Source organism: Echinops telfairi, unplaced genomic scaffold, assembly GCF_000313985.2.
Source record: "Echinops telfairi isolate 266 unplaced genomic scaffold, ASM31398v2 ScPeMD7_7427;HRSCAF=8465, whole genome shotgun sequence".
Taxonomy (NCBI): domain Eukaryota; kingdom Metazoa; phylum Chordata; class Mammalia; order Afrosoricida; family Tenrecidae; genus Echinops; species Echinops telfairi.
The window spans coordinates 8317349-8332513 of record NW_022111327.1 but is presented as its reverse complement, the minus strand read 5'-3'; the positions used below and the strand labels follow the sequence as shown (position 1 = coordinate 8332513).

Genomic DNA, 15165 nt, shown 5'->3' with positions numbered 1-15165 from the left:
AGAACACATCTTGACAAACAATTCGGAAAATGCAGGGGAGGAGGAAAGCTGGGTGCTTCTAATAAAAGCATGTAACTCTGTACTTCAACTCTGTACTAATCAATGCTCATCTTCTTTCTCCTTTGAGGTGGATTCCGATGAATCCCATATGTCACAGCACTCACAGTCAACTCAAGGAGTCCTGCAGGCCTCAGCATGCCTGATACCCTTCTGCACGGCTTAATCATGAGGGTCTATTGCTTATGTAACCAAAATTCCCTTGATGGTTTTTCAGGCTAGGCATTAGACTACTAAGTTCAAAGTCATTGGTTCAAATACACCAGCCTCTACACAGGAGTCAAACGAGGCTATCTGCTCCTGGAAATACTTACAGCCTCACAACCCTCTATAAATAAATAAGGTCCCTATGAATCAGAATTGACTCAATGGCAATTTTTTTTGCAGTTACATAGCTGCAAAAAAAAAAAGAAAAAGAAAAGAACTCATTATCAGCCTAACATTGCTTGTCACATGAAAAGATCAGCCCTGTGACATGCTTGGTCTGGTGGATTTCTGATGGATTCTCAATTCTAAGACACCTGAAACCAAAAGACACACATATTCCCGTTGGAGGAGTTAGACAGTAACATCAAAAATAAGATCTGCCCAGAAGGTCGCTGAAACAGCCCTTCAGCATCTGCATTCATTTACTCACAAAACAATTCATTATTAAATGTTAAGTGCCAGGCACCATGCTAGGTGCTGGGGAGTAAAAAGATACGTAAGTGGCCAAGCCTGAGTGAGACTCTAGGGTCTAGACAAAAGGCACAAGTAGTGGGTTTTCATTTCTGGAAATATACGCACACGTGCGTACACACACACTAGATCAGTGATTCTCAATCTGTGGGTGTCCCTGACATAATAATCAAAAATGAAGGAGGTGGATACATGATGTCGCAGAAGCCAAGAGTATTTTGTGATGAGTAGAGCTATATATGGTAAATATGACAGAGAGGTTTCTTTCTCTTGTAACACTGGGTTGCTATGAGTTGGGACTGACTGAATGGCACCCAAAACAACATATGTGTTCATATGCATATGTATGCATATTTGTGTATAAACATATGTATGAATATGGGTATATGTGCATGTATTATGTGCATAAGCATACACACATATGCACATGTACATACATACACAGATATATATATAAATTAAAAAATACTCTTCATCCAGCAACACATATATCATTGTTATATTTTATGTACATACATACACATACAGAGGGAAAAATAATATAAGAAGGATATATGTATTGCTGAATGAAGAGTGTTTTAATTTTTTAAGAGGTATTCTGACCTATTTCAGAAGAGGGCAACACTGCTTTTCTATTGTTTCAGAAGCCCTGGGGACATAGTCAGCTACATCTGTGAGCCACAGCGTCAGTCCAAACCACCAGCTGCTCCATGGGAGTCGGAGAAACATGAAGCTGCCTATGGCGGTAAGGCCTTACAGCCTGAGAAACACCAGAGGGCAGTTCTGGCCTGCTCTATAGGGTCACCAGACATCGGAACAGACTGGAGAGCAATGAGGATCCCACTTTATGTATGTATATATATTGCCATGTGTTTTGTCTCCATGTCACTCACATTCATTTCGCATGCATCTGTTGAGTGCCTGCTACATACCAAGTATTGGGCCACAGATAGGGCATAGGGTGCAGAGGGATAACTAGGGGTCAATCTCGGTCTTCAAAGAGATCCCAATCTAGTGAGGAAGGCACAAGTGCATACACATCAGTATGAATACACTAATGCAGCCTAGGTAGGCACAGGATGCTTTGGAGGGATAGGGAAGGAAGGGTAACTCATGTTCTTAGAGAGAAGAGGGAATGCAGCATTTGAGCAAGGCTGAAGAATTCAACAGGATTGGAAGAATGGAAAAATAATTACTACTTAGTATAAGGCATTATTATTCAACAGTATATTCCAACCTAAGAATATTCAAAGCCAGAGAGACTAAGTCTCTTAGCCTTGGGTCTTTATTTTGGTGGAGCTAAGTGATGCTGGTGCTGTGTATTGAAAAACAAAAACAAACAGATCAGAAACCTCTGAAAGACAGTCACATGTGTGAACCTTAAAAGAGCAAGGATACTGGCGCTACAGAAGAAGAAATCAGTACGGCCCTAACGAAAGTATTTTCTAGAATTGTAAAAAGGCAAGGGGTGAAGAAACATCTATTACATTTAAGAACGAAACTAAATCTTACTGTGCAGTTTTACTTTGGGGGTTGACTTCTGTAGTCAATAGCTATTTTGCAAACCCCAAAGAATGGTCCCCAACAAAGAGGGGAGTGATTCATTCCAGCTCCATTTCTGGATTATTCTGTGAGCTTTGGAAAGCCATGAAGCCTACAGAAGTGCACTCCTCCACTTGGCATTTTCAGATCATCTATGTTGTGCTAGGTAGGCAGACGACGCCTCGGAAGGACAGAGCAAGACAGAAGGCTCCAGAGGATTAAGTACTTGAACAGGGTATTGAAGTCTGAGTCAGAGCTCACTATGTTCTAGGGAAAAAGAGGAATAAAGTTTCTGTTCTCGAAGAGATTTAAAGAGTAGCGAGCAATAGCCATGACACCATGAAGCAGAGAATGGGTTGTGGAGTGACAAGGAGATGGACCCCTAATAGCCTAGACAATAAGATTTCACAATGGCAATAATTAGCCTTAAACTTGAGAATTAGTAGTCAGGTGTGATGCTCCAGATAGCAACACGTAAATAACATTGGAAAAAGGTAATATGAGCAAAAATGAGTCAAGGGATGGTAGAAAAGAGATGCTGCTATTTTGGACATGGGCCAAAGATGGCAGGGATGTAGGCTTGGTGGAATTCAAATGGTCTCCTAAACAGAACCTGGGCAGAAATGTATTTCAATCCCAAGAGACCCACTGGAGTGTGGGAAGCATATGGTCTGTGTAGCATTCTGGTTTTGTTTGGGACTCCAAACAAAATTCATCTAAGTTTTTAAAAAAACAGAAGAAAAGTTACACATTGCCAACAATCATGCTTGTTCTACAGAAATGAAGGACCTGAAACTGGGCTCCAGATATGTCACTGTTGAAGAGATCAGTAGACAAAGGGGAGAAGCCCCAAACTGTGACACATTGGATAGCTCAGTAAAAATTAAATTATGACTATCTAATGGTAGACCAAGCAAGTATGGAACCATCTTGTCTTTAAGCATAATAAACTACACAGCAAATAATGAAAAGCTGAAGGAAATTTCAATTCACATGTAGTAACAATATGTGTGTATGTGTATGTAAGGAAACTCGGATTCACACATAATAGAAATATATGAATGTGTATACATACATACACATGGATATCCACTATATCAATCCCTCTCAATGGTAACAGCAAGATTAAAGCCATAACCACAATTGCTGCAGCAGCTCTAGCATGTTGACTTGGCATTAGATAATGGTCAAATGGTCAGCTGGGCATGGAGGCTGAAGAGAGTAATGTGGACATCCTCAGTGTGGAGTGTGTGCAATAGCACCGAAAAGAGAGAACTATGGGGAAAACCACCGTTTCTTAGGTGAGGGGGAAGACCACCGGGGATCTCTGACATAATAGTCAAAGAAGTGAAGGAGGTGGATACATGATGTCTCAGAAGCCAAGAGTATTTTGTGATGAGTAGAGCTATATACGGTAAATGTGACAGAGAGGTCAAAGTGCCCTTATGTTTTGTCTTTCCACAGAGTATTTCAAGATGAGTAGAGAGAGTTACGTGAGGGAAATGTGACAGAGGGGTCAACAGTGCCTTTATATCTTGTCTTTCTATCCTTTCCCCAGAGTTTATTAAGCTTGACGTCTTTTTATGCTCATGTCAAAAGAAACAGACAAGTGTCACCCACAGGCTGACGAAATGTTTCGGTGTGAAGACTTCCCCGTCTCTGGGCTTTAGGTGTTCCTAAAGCAGCATGAACACAGCTACAGAGCAAGATTTCTTCTGAGAAAAGCCACAGAGGTTGTTTCCCACTGGGTCCTGTTCTGAAGGGTCATGTTATGACGACGTGTTTGTTGCACTCCTGCAATGCACTGGGCATTATGCAGGATACAGAGAAAAACACACTGTGGTCTAGCTAGCAGACAAACCGTGACTACAGTAAGTGCCCCCACCCCCAAGCATTGTGCTCAACTTCTTTTTGCCAACTCAGCTCCCCACAAGGGGTTGCCAAGCAAAGATGCAAATATCCAGTCAGGATTGGGACATTGTCAGATGCGCATTGCTCCGAATGGGCTACCTGACTCTGTGTTCACTGCTCAGTCCCTCTGCCTCTGTTTCCTCATCTAGAAAAAGTGACCATCTCACCAGGAGGTGTTGAGAGTCAAGTGGGACAACAGCATGTGGGAATACTTTCAGATACTCCACCCAACGAAGACGTTTCCAATTTCTGGCCGAGATTTCCCACACTACAAACAAGATCATCATCAGTCACCTAGATCTTACGATGTCCCAGCATTCTGCTACAAGTTTCTCTGATGTAAATTCACACACACACACACACACACACCACAAATATTGCATGAAGTGTGGGTTATGATTGCTATTTCATAAATGAAGAAACTGATGCTCTAAGGCCCACTGGCCCGCAGAGGACATTTATCCGGCCCGCCGGGTGTTTTTGCCCCATTTGTTTTTTTACTTCAAAATAAGATCTGTGCAGTGTGCCTAGGAATTTTTTCATAGTTGTTTTTTAAACTATAGTCCGGCCCTCCAATGGGTCTGAGGGACAGTGAACTGGCCCCTGTTGAAAAAGTGTGAGGACCCCTGCTCTAAGGCATTAAGTGACTTGCTCAAGGCTACCAAGCTCTTAAGTGAAAGAGAAAGAGTAATCTCCTGTCTGTACTTCCAAAGCCCCAGCCTCTGAAAGGCTTCGGCAACCACACAGCCCGTTTTCTCAGATGCGCTCAGATTTTGAATGTACGTGAATGGTCTCAGGACTCGAGTACCTTAACGGGGCCTCTACCGTGGTGTGTTTTGAAAACAGAGCCTGGCAATGAGCAGACTGTCTACCCATAAAGCAGATATTTCAGCATTAGAATCAAGTGCCCATTGTTAAGCAGGCCACTGGCTCCTCCAACATCAAGAGATACTTCCATTTTCCTCTGTCAAGTTTCTGAAATCCCTGAAGTCTTCATTGATTTCAAGTGGGAAAGACAAGTTGTGCGGCAAGAGGGAATGTCAACATGACAAGGAACAGCGCTCCCCTAGCAAGATACCCATGTCTTAAAGGGACACCGACATGAGGGCACTCTCCATTGTTTGTTGCCGCTCTCCCCTGGTCTTCTTGAACGGGAATGAGCACTGAGTCCTAGCTGAGGCTGAGCCAAAAAATGTGAAGGAAAAGAGACAACATGTCCCATGAAAAACAAGCCATTGGCTACAAAAACCAAAAATGCTATTCGCCCTCTGTTACTTCAGCATTCTGTCCCTTGGCGGTGCCCTTCTCTCAAAGGGCAGTGCTATAGGGAAGAGTAAGATCTCAATTTGTTGAGCCCTTTTGGGAACCCACAGAGGCAGTTCTAACCTGCCATTTAGGGTCTTTATGAGTCAGAAATGACTCACTGGTCATGATTTTTGGCTTTCTACAGGATAGACATTGTGTGCTAATTACTTTATGCATATTTATCACATTTTATCATATCAATGTCTTTGACGGAGGTGCCATTGATGCCCCCATCTTTTTACAGATGAGGAAACTGGAGCTTGAGGGCAAAGAGTAGTTGATTCAAACAAGGATACACAGAATCAGACCAAGACTCAATGTTAGTCAGTCTGACTGCAGAGTTGGTTCCGCTACGGGCTCAGCTGCACAAATAGGTTTTAAATGTTTGGAGAGTGTAAAGTATCATACAAAGGCAAGGCGGCGGGCCTTCCTACTTTGGAAATGCAAGTGAATTCAGGAAGATAATTTTCCCCTTCCTATAATTTTCCCCATTCTGTTAATTGCCTTTGTTGAGCCTCAGTCTATTGACAAGAAAATACTGTATATTAAAATTTCTAGGGTAATTGCTCTCTCCCCTAGGGGGACTCAAACTCACTGCCATTGAGTCAATTCTGACTCATGGTGACCGTATAGGACAGCGTAAAACTGCCCCTGTGAATTTTGGAGACTGAACACTTTATGGGATTAGAAAGCCTCGTCTTTGTGGCAAGTGGAACAGCTGCTGGTTTCAAACCGCTGGCTTGAGGTTAGCAAGCCAACCTGTACCACATTGCCACCAGGATTCGCTCCCCTGAGAGAGATTGGAGCTAAACCCTAATTGAAGGGAAATATGCCATTGAAGCTTGCAGTTTACTTTTCTTCCTTTAACCGGCAACAAAGGGCTCTGTTGCATCCTCTTCTGGAAAGATGGCAGTGTCCTGTGCTGAGCATGATGACTATCAGACACTCCCTTCTCGAAACCCTTCTGGTTTCAGCCACTGTTGAGCACAAAACTCCCTAGATTACATAATTAAGCTCCCTCCGAGCTTCAAGGCCGGTGCTACTGTTTCATGGCGATGTCATCTTTCTGATTCAGAGTGTGTACTTTCCCTCTTTTGAATTTCCTTCTGGGCCGGGTACTAAGGAGAGTGCCCCCAAAAGATCCTCAATCTGAGATGGGTAATGCCATTGATATTCTGAGTCTTGGGGAGGAGGCGTGAGAAGCAAGTCATTGGATCGATCTGTCCTGGCAGCATGTTGCTGCCCACCCACCCATCTTCTTCTCGTAATTAACTTTCACAAGAAGCTACTCCGGCCCTGATTGCACTAAGCTCTCTAAACTCACTACAGAAAAGTCGATTTCATCTCCCAGCAAGCCTGTGGGACAGAGGAGAACTGCAACACTTGAAATCTTTATGGAGGGGGCAGTCTCATCTATCTCCTACAAAGCAGCTGGTGGGTTTGAACCACTGACCTTCCATAAGTAGCTCAGTGTGTAGTCCATGATGTCACCAGGGCTTCTGGTGCATTATACTGTACACAAAAACTGCAACTCATCACCATTGAGTAGATGTCGGCTCATAGAGACCCTGTGAAACAGGGTAGAACTGCCCCTGTGGGCTTCTGAGATGGTAACTCTTTATGGGAGTAGAAAGTCTCATCTTTCTCCCATGGCACGGCTGGTGGTTTTGAAGTGATGACCTTACAGACTTCAACCTGACATGTAACCACTGCCCAACCAGGGCTCCTACCAGGGCTCTACGCCTAGTAATTCAGAGGGAAAAGATATGGTGTTACTAGCAGATAAATCCTCAGTCTCACGGCAGTGCAGGAGAGGGTTGGGTGGTATTCCTGAGTGTGGACTCTCCCGCACAGTGTACCAGAACCCTCATCAAATGCAACATGGGAAGAATTCACAAACACTTTTTCTGCAGTGAGATCCCAGTAGGGGCCAGCATGGACTAGGCGAGAGTGGTCCTTACAAGATGCACTCACGTTTCTAAATCTATGGTGGGTAACCACGTTCCTGATCCACTTGTTGAAGCCTGGAGTTGTGTGTGTCTTCTTCCTTTCTTAAGGAGCCCCAGTGGCTTACCAGTTAACCCAAGGGAGAAAGACAGCCTTTCTACTCCTGTAAAGAGTTAGACGTGTTTCATCGGTGTTATAACAAGATAGATAACTATGCAGAAAGTGGTTCCCTGAGAGAACGGGAATTGGGGTGGGGGGGGGGTGAGAGAGGTGATCACATCTATGACTGTATAACCCCACTTGAGGGGAGAGAACAACAGGATTGTATGTGAATGGATAGATTGGCATAAATAAATAAATAGATTGGCATAAATAAATAAAAAAAGATGTGGCATAAACAAATAAAATAAGGATTCCTTGGGGGTAGGGAGGGGATAAAGGGGAGCATATCAAGGAGTTCAAGAAGAAAATGTTTTGAAACATTCTGACTGTGGTAGCGATTGTACAATACTGCTTGATGTGATTGAACCATGGAATCTCATGAGCTCCCAATAAAATGATTTAATAAAAAAACAAACATTATGAACCAAAAATTTTTTAAAATGATCATAGAAACCCAAAGGGGCACTTCTGCTCTGTCCTCTAGGGTCACTATGAGTCGAAATCATCTTGGTGGCAGGGAGTCTTCCTCGCTAAGAGGGAAACTTGGGAGTTGATTTGGAGTTAAAGGAATTTTATCCAGCTTGTCTAGTGAGAAGTCTCTTTCAGTAACTTCGGAAGTACTGTTGCAATTTCAACATCGTCTATATATATATGCACATTCACACACAGAGCAGACACGCATTCCATGGTTCTTCTAGCTCTTGAACCCCTCCCTTCCTGGTCCTGATGCCATGATCCAGGAGTATTACATAGACCTGGACAGATTTGAGGTGCCTGTTGGAAGCTGAGCGATTCTTGCCATGGCTCTACACAGAAGGCCCTTCCAGGTTATAAACAGACCCAGAAACATGCACTTTTGCCTACGACACCACTACAAGCACACAAAGAAATGCACTCTACACCCTCCATGCCCCCGGACAGAGAAGGGAGGTGACATGTGAAAGCAATTAACTTCCAGACAATAAACCTACTGTCTATATGTCAACCAATGCTGGCTAGGCCTGGTGAAGACTACAGCTTAGAGACGACATCTGTTTAAAGGAAACTGCAGGGAAGAACACTTGATCGATGGGTTTGAGTTTGGGTTTGTCTCATGTATTTTTATTCCCAGAGAGAAATTCTGCGCCATTTTGCTCTGGATGGATCTAGTCTCAATAGAACCCTGAATGAACCAGCATTCATCCTTTGGCCATGAGTTGGGCCAGAATCCCTTTGTAGCAGAGGTGAGGAGAGCACAAATAAAAAATAGGTGGGGTGGGGGTGGGGGGAACAGGATGGATGGACACAACTGGGCTACGAACTCTTGCCTGTGGGGTATTGCCCAGTGCGAAAGCACGTGGCTATGTCCACATGTGTAGGCATGTGGGCCAGTAAGCATGAGCATATATATGCAGGAAAGCAGGAGTGAGAGAAAGGATGTGAGATCAGTGCCAGTTGATGTGGGACAGTGTGTTGATGAGTTCCGGGAGGTAGGTCATGGTCAATGTTGAGTGCCAGTCTCCATGACCCTATAGGAATGTCTGAGTAAGAATATGTGATGGCTCCCCATGAGAGTGCTGAGGGTGAGTCAGTGTATGTACATATGTATCAGTGATGGTGGGGGCAGGAGAGCCAGTGTGAGCAAGTGAATCTATAACTAATGGGGCAATGGGATGAATCTATGCCGGGGTGTATGTGAGTCTACGTGGCCACATTTGGGGTTTTTCACTGCTTCTATATGAGTGTCTGTGTGTAACCAGGAGATGACGTGACTTGTGTTGTGTCAGAGTGGTGCATGCCAGTGTTTGGTCTGCCCTCTGCTGTTGGCGCCACCATCAGCATGCATGTGTGGGCACATATACATGGGGATAAAGGTCTATTGAGGTGAGAGCGGGGAAGCATGAGAAAGTGAGTGCGGGAGGGGAAAGTGTGCTGGTGCCAGTGGAAATAGGTATGATGCATGAATGGATATGATGTGTGTGAGAGTATATCTGGGGAATGATTTTTTTTTGGGGGGGGTAATCATTTTACTTGTGTATTGCTGTGAAGGAATCTGAGAGGGTGTGGAAATGTGAGTAGAAATGAGTGAGTATGGTTGGGCAGGAAGGGCGACCACGTGCTATGGTGAATCTAGGGACACTGAATGTGAGGAGCACGTGCATGCTGATGTGCCTGTGTGTCGAAGACATTGCCTGTGTGTGAGCAGGTGACACTGACCAAGTCAGGGAACAAGGCTGAGCCCATTAAAATGAGTGTGCACATGACTGCTCAGTGTTCAAGACTCTTTGCCGGTGAGCTTGGTGTAGAGTGTGATTCTGCCTCATTGAGAAAAGCATGAGTAAATGAGTGTCAATGTGTCAGAATGAGTGTTTCTAAGTGTGGCTGTGTGTGAATGCACTTCTGGGCTGACCATACAAGGGTCTCTCACTCATTGCCATCCAGTCACGTCTACCTCGTATTGAGCCTCGTATTGGGCAGAGTCCAACTGCCCCAGTGGTTTTCTGAAACTGGAAATGTTACGGGAGTAGTAGAAAGCCTCATTTTTCTCCCTCAGGAGCCTGGTGGTTTCAAACTGCTGACTCTGTGGTTAGCAGCTCAATGCAGAACCTCTTAAGCCACAAGGATCACTAAAATTCCAAATTCACTGGCATTGAGTCATGATGCATAATGCCCCTATAGGACAGGGTAAAGCCACTCCTGTAGGGTCCGTAGACTACAATTCTTTAAGGGAGGAGGAAGCCTTGTCTTTCTCCTGCACAGTGGCTGGTGGTTTCAAACTGCCAACCTTGCCAGTTAGTGGTCCAACGGGTAATCACTATGCCACCAAGGCTGGTATAGGCATGGAATTTTGAGTTTGCATGCAGCACAGCATTACAAGTGGCAGTGGGTTAAGATGTGTGTTGAGAAAAGTGGGTGAAGGGAGACATTGGTCAGTGTAAGACATGAAAAAATAAAAATTTATAAATTATCAGGGATTGGAGCTGATACCAAGGGCTCTAGTAGAAAGAAAATGTTTTGAAAATGATGATGGCAACAAATGTACAAATGTGCTCGACACAATGGATGCATGTATGGATTGTGGTAAGAGCTGTACGAGCCCCCAATAAAATGATTATTAACAAATAAATAAATAAAGTGAAATCCTTCACACACAAAAAGATGTGTGTTGAGGTGTATCTATAAATGAGCACTGTCACCTTTGTAAGCATGCATGTGTGAATATGCGTGCAAGGTTGTGATGGGAGGGGGGAGTGGCTGTCCCAGCACAGACATGTTTGAGTGCACATCACTGAGAGCAGGTATAAGAATTTGAATGTAGTTGGAAGAAATCAGAGTGGGTATGCCTGTACATGAATGTGTGTGAGAGGGAGAAAGATTGGGTAGTTATTGGAGGGGTGAGTGGTGATTGTACACACTTGTGTGAACGTGAGGTCCTGTGCACCTGTGTGAGCCTGTAAGAAAGAGGGCACAAGTGTGAGCGAGGGAAACTGTGAGGGTGAGGTCGGATGGGACCTGAGGATGTGTGCCAGTGCGAAATCGTGAATGTATGAATATGTCGACGTGACTGGGTGCGGCTGTCTGAATCGGCCTGTGTAGGCAAGTAGGGCATTTACAAAAATTCTTGCGAGTGTGAGGGTGTCAGAGTGACTGTCCCTGTGGATGTGTTCAGTGTGACAAGTAGGAGTCAAGCGGATAAACACGCCTCGGCGTGAACGTACGAGTAGGAATTTGTGAGCAATGCCAGTGAGAGTGCGCGCGGGTGAGCAGGAGTGCTTCAATATAACAGGACCCAAACGCATGGCCATCGCAGCCAGTCCGACTCATAGTGACCCTAGAGGAGGAGTGGCTGTCCCTGTGAGACTAAATCTTTACAGAAGAAAGGCTCACCTTTCTCCTGAGGCATAGCTGGTAGTTTCGAACTGTTGACCTTACAGTTGGCAGCCCAGTGAGTAAGCCACACAGCCACCAGGAGTAGAACTGCCCCCAAGAACTTGGGATGCTGGGCCTCTTGCCCAAATGTGCCTTTCTTCACAAAGCCACAGTATGTGTCCAATTACTGGCAAGTCTCTTCATCCCTCTGGACCTCTATTTTCTCATCGGCAAAATGGAGTCGATGCTTAAACGTATCTGGAGCTAGCACTATCAATTTTATCATCAGAAATAAAAGAGGAAGTCTTAGAACACACCCTACCTCTTAGGGTGACTGGGGGATTGAATGATATTCGGCAAGTCAAGTGCCTAGCCCTGTGCTGGCAAGAGTAGACACTCCGTCAACAGAAGTTTATTATTTTGCTGTCATCTAACACCTGGGAGCGACCCAGGCACTCGCTTCCTGTTTGAGCCGGTTCTGGTTACCTTCTGGCAGTCAGGGACTACAGAGGATCCCCTACCTGAGTAGCTCTGGAAAGGGGAAGGCATCAGTATCAAGTTAGGGTGTAATTTCATACCTGCGATTCCACAGCCCAAACTCTGGTGCTTCCCTTTCAGGAAATGCCTTGAAGAAACACCTGCCGCGGAGCCGAGACGTTCACCTTGCCCAGCAGCCTCCAGCCAGGCTCGACGCAAAAGAGAATTTGAGAGCAAGGTCTTTGTTGGCTCTTGGTGCAGTTGCTTGGTTTTTTGATGTTGGTTTAGTTATTTGGTTTCCGACTGGGCCAATGCCTAAGTCACAAAGAGACAGATGGAAGACCTGACAGAACAACAGAGGGATGGTAAGGTAGCAAGCAGATAGCTAGAGTGCAAGGCAGAGCAACCGCAGGTCGAGCTGGAGAAGCTGACAGAGGGAGCTATAATGACTGCCTGCCCGAGGGGGAGACAGAGAGACAAGTGAAGGAGCAGAGGCAGGCCAAGGTACCTAGGTGGGTGGTGGGGAAGGGAAGGTAGCAAGGAATGGAAAGAAATTCAAATCACAAAGCAGGTGGAGGGCATCTGGGGAGGGAGCCTAAAGACCTGTCAAATAGAAGGCCTGTCCTCAAGCAGCCGGCATTCTCATTTCTCATTTGCCTGCCAAGGTGGATAGTCCAGGAACCTGGTGAGAATTAGTTAAAGCAGAAGAGAAGCACTACAGACTCAAGGGCGTTGGGAGAACTGGGAGAGAAAGCGCTCCTCTGTGGTCATCTGGAAATGCAGAGAGAACATTGAAGAAGGTTTAATCCATTGGCTACCAAACTTATTTGGCCTTTGGGTCCCTTTCCAGAAAAAAAACAACTCAGTAGCCCCCTGGCAATGAAAACCTTTTGTACTCTACCCATTATCCAGGATAAAGTGGAGTTATCTGCTTTTGTAGCCCCCAAGATCGCGCGCGCGCGCGCACACACACACACACACACACACACACACACACACTCACACTCATCAAGGGTGGTATCACCCACTTTGGGAACCACTGATGTTAATCTTTAATCAAAGACTGCCAGCTTTAGAAGCAGGGATGGGGTACGATGGGCATACACATTGAATCGAAAGGTAAAGTCAAGGTTATGGAGCAGCAGAAACAACAGGAAATGCACTGTCACATCAGGAGAGCAGGAGGAACGGAAGTAACAGCTGGATGGGAAGCATGTCTATGTCACACAGAAGCTCTGAGTTAGTGTTTGACATTTGCAAAAGACTTGGCAATGATTGCTGTGCTGTTTCTCCAACTAACCTGAGGACGTAGGTCAAGGCTGTCATTACCATATTAGAGAAGCAAGGGACAATCAAGAGACCAAGAGTATCTGCACATGGGAACCAACCCCCACCCCACCCCCTTCAGAGAATAGGGGCTATGCTCTGAGACTTGGCTAATGAGGGTGCTTGCAGGGCCTTAGATGAGTTGGGTACAAAGTCGACTTTGGGATCCGAAGGTCCCTAACTCCCTGCCCTGGAATCCAATACTCACCTCACACTACCACCACCACAGGACAGAGGGGGTGGTGCTGTCCATAAGAAGGGCCTGGATTGGCTTCAGCTCTGACGAACTCAGTGCTAGGAACACCAAGGACCACAAGGCAACCTGCCAAGAGAAGTATTATGGGGCGAGATGGTAGCTCTTTCTCAGCCTTGTCCAAACACCCAAGCAAAACCCAGACTACAGGGAATGGCGGGACGGCCCTTAAGAAGGTCAGAGAATTAGGGAAAATAAAAATGGGGCGCAAGGGTAGCGCCATGAAGTTGGATTCTGGAAAACACACTGAAATGCAAGTTGGGCCATGTGAGTTTCGTGTTTGAGAACTGCTATTAGTGAATTCATTCAGAGGACTGCTGGCCCTCAAGTGGAAAAAAGCCAGGTTAGGCTACTAACCACAAGGTCAGCCATTCAAAACCACCAGCCGCTCTGAAGGACTCCCGTCGAGAGTGAAGTTTCAGAAACCCACAGGGACAATTGTACTCTATTCTTTAGTGTCCTTAGGAGTTGGAATCAACGAGATGGCAGCAGCGTTGGCTCTTTTGTTTGTTTTCTTTGAGTTTTAGTGGCAAAAGAAAGGAGCCCTGGTGGTGCTGTTGAGTTAAGTGAACTGATAACTGCAAGAGTGGTGGTTCAAGTCACTTCAAAGGAGAAACATGAAGCTGTGTGCTCATGTAAACATTTGGAGCCTGGGAAACCCTATATAGGGTCACTATGAATTGGAATCAACTTGGTGACAGGAAGTTTTAATTCTCTTGGACAAGTATAGAGCAGTCCACATTACAGAAGACAGATGGGAAAGGCATAGAGAATTATAGGAGGGGGGTCTAATCCGTGGTACATTAGGAAACTGAGAGACCATGCAAGGTAAAGGCAGGTTGGTTCTGAAGACATCCAAAGTTCCCCACTATCTGGCACTGCTGCTGTTCATTTTATTTTGTTCCTCAACCCTACATCTCCACTTTTTCATTACTCTTCTAACCACAAGGTCAACAGTTCAAAACCACCAGTTGGACCAAGGGAGAAGGATGAGGCTGTCCACTCCCATAGAGTTTCAGTCTTGGAAACTCAAAGGGGCAGTTCTACCCTGTCCTATAGTGTAGCTATGAGTCAGCATCAACTCGATGGCAGTGAGTGTGGCCTCAACACACACACACACACACACACACACACACACACACACACACACAGTCTCCCAGGCAATGCTATTCTGCAGTCCTCTAAGTTACTATTATTTTATAGTTGCCAGGGAACTTAACCTATGATCCCAAATAGAAATACAGGCAGTTCATGCGTTCTGATTGGGATCCTGGTCTCTAAACTGTATCTTATAGCTTTGAGGTGGAAACAAGTGTATATGCTTCTTCTTTACCCTTACTTGGGCATAGGGAATTACACACTGGGATGGATGCCAACGTCCAGGTCAGCAGTTCTAACCCAGCAGAGCGAAGGAAGGCTTTCTGCTTCCAGAGAGCTTCGGAGACCCATGGGGGCAGTCTGGCTCTGTCCTAGGGAGTCAGAGTCAGAATTGACCCCATGGCAGGGAGTTTTTAGTGTAAGAAAAAGGAGCCCTGGTGGCAACGTGAATTAGGTGTTGGGCTGCCTAACCTTCCAGTTGCTTTACAGTAAAAAATAAAAAGATGACACTGTCTGCTTCCTTAAAGATTCACAGTCTTGATTTTTTTTGGCGGGGGGGG

The 15165-nt window shown here is 45.3% G+C and overlaps 1 protein-coding gene across 5 annotated transcripts in view; it reads right to left on the bottom strand.

Moving 5' to 3' along the window:
• Positions 1-15165, bottom strand: part of PAK3 (p21 (RAC1) activated kinase 3) — a 148449-nt gene that overhangs the window by 125956 nt on the left and 7328 nt on the right. Inside the window, exon 1 of one of the 5 annotated variants that reach the window (XM_045298576.1) lies at positions 13463-13525. The exons of the other annotated variants lie outside the window; for them this stretch is intronic. The gene's annotated coding sequence lies outside the window, so the exon portion shown is untranslated. Of the gene's footprint in view, positions 1-13462; positions 13526-15165 lie in introns of those variants that run through there. 5 annotated transcript variants of the gene reach the window in all.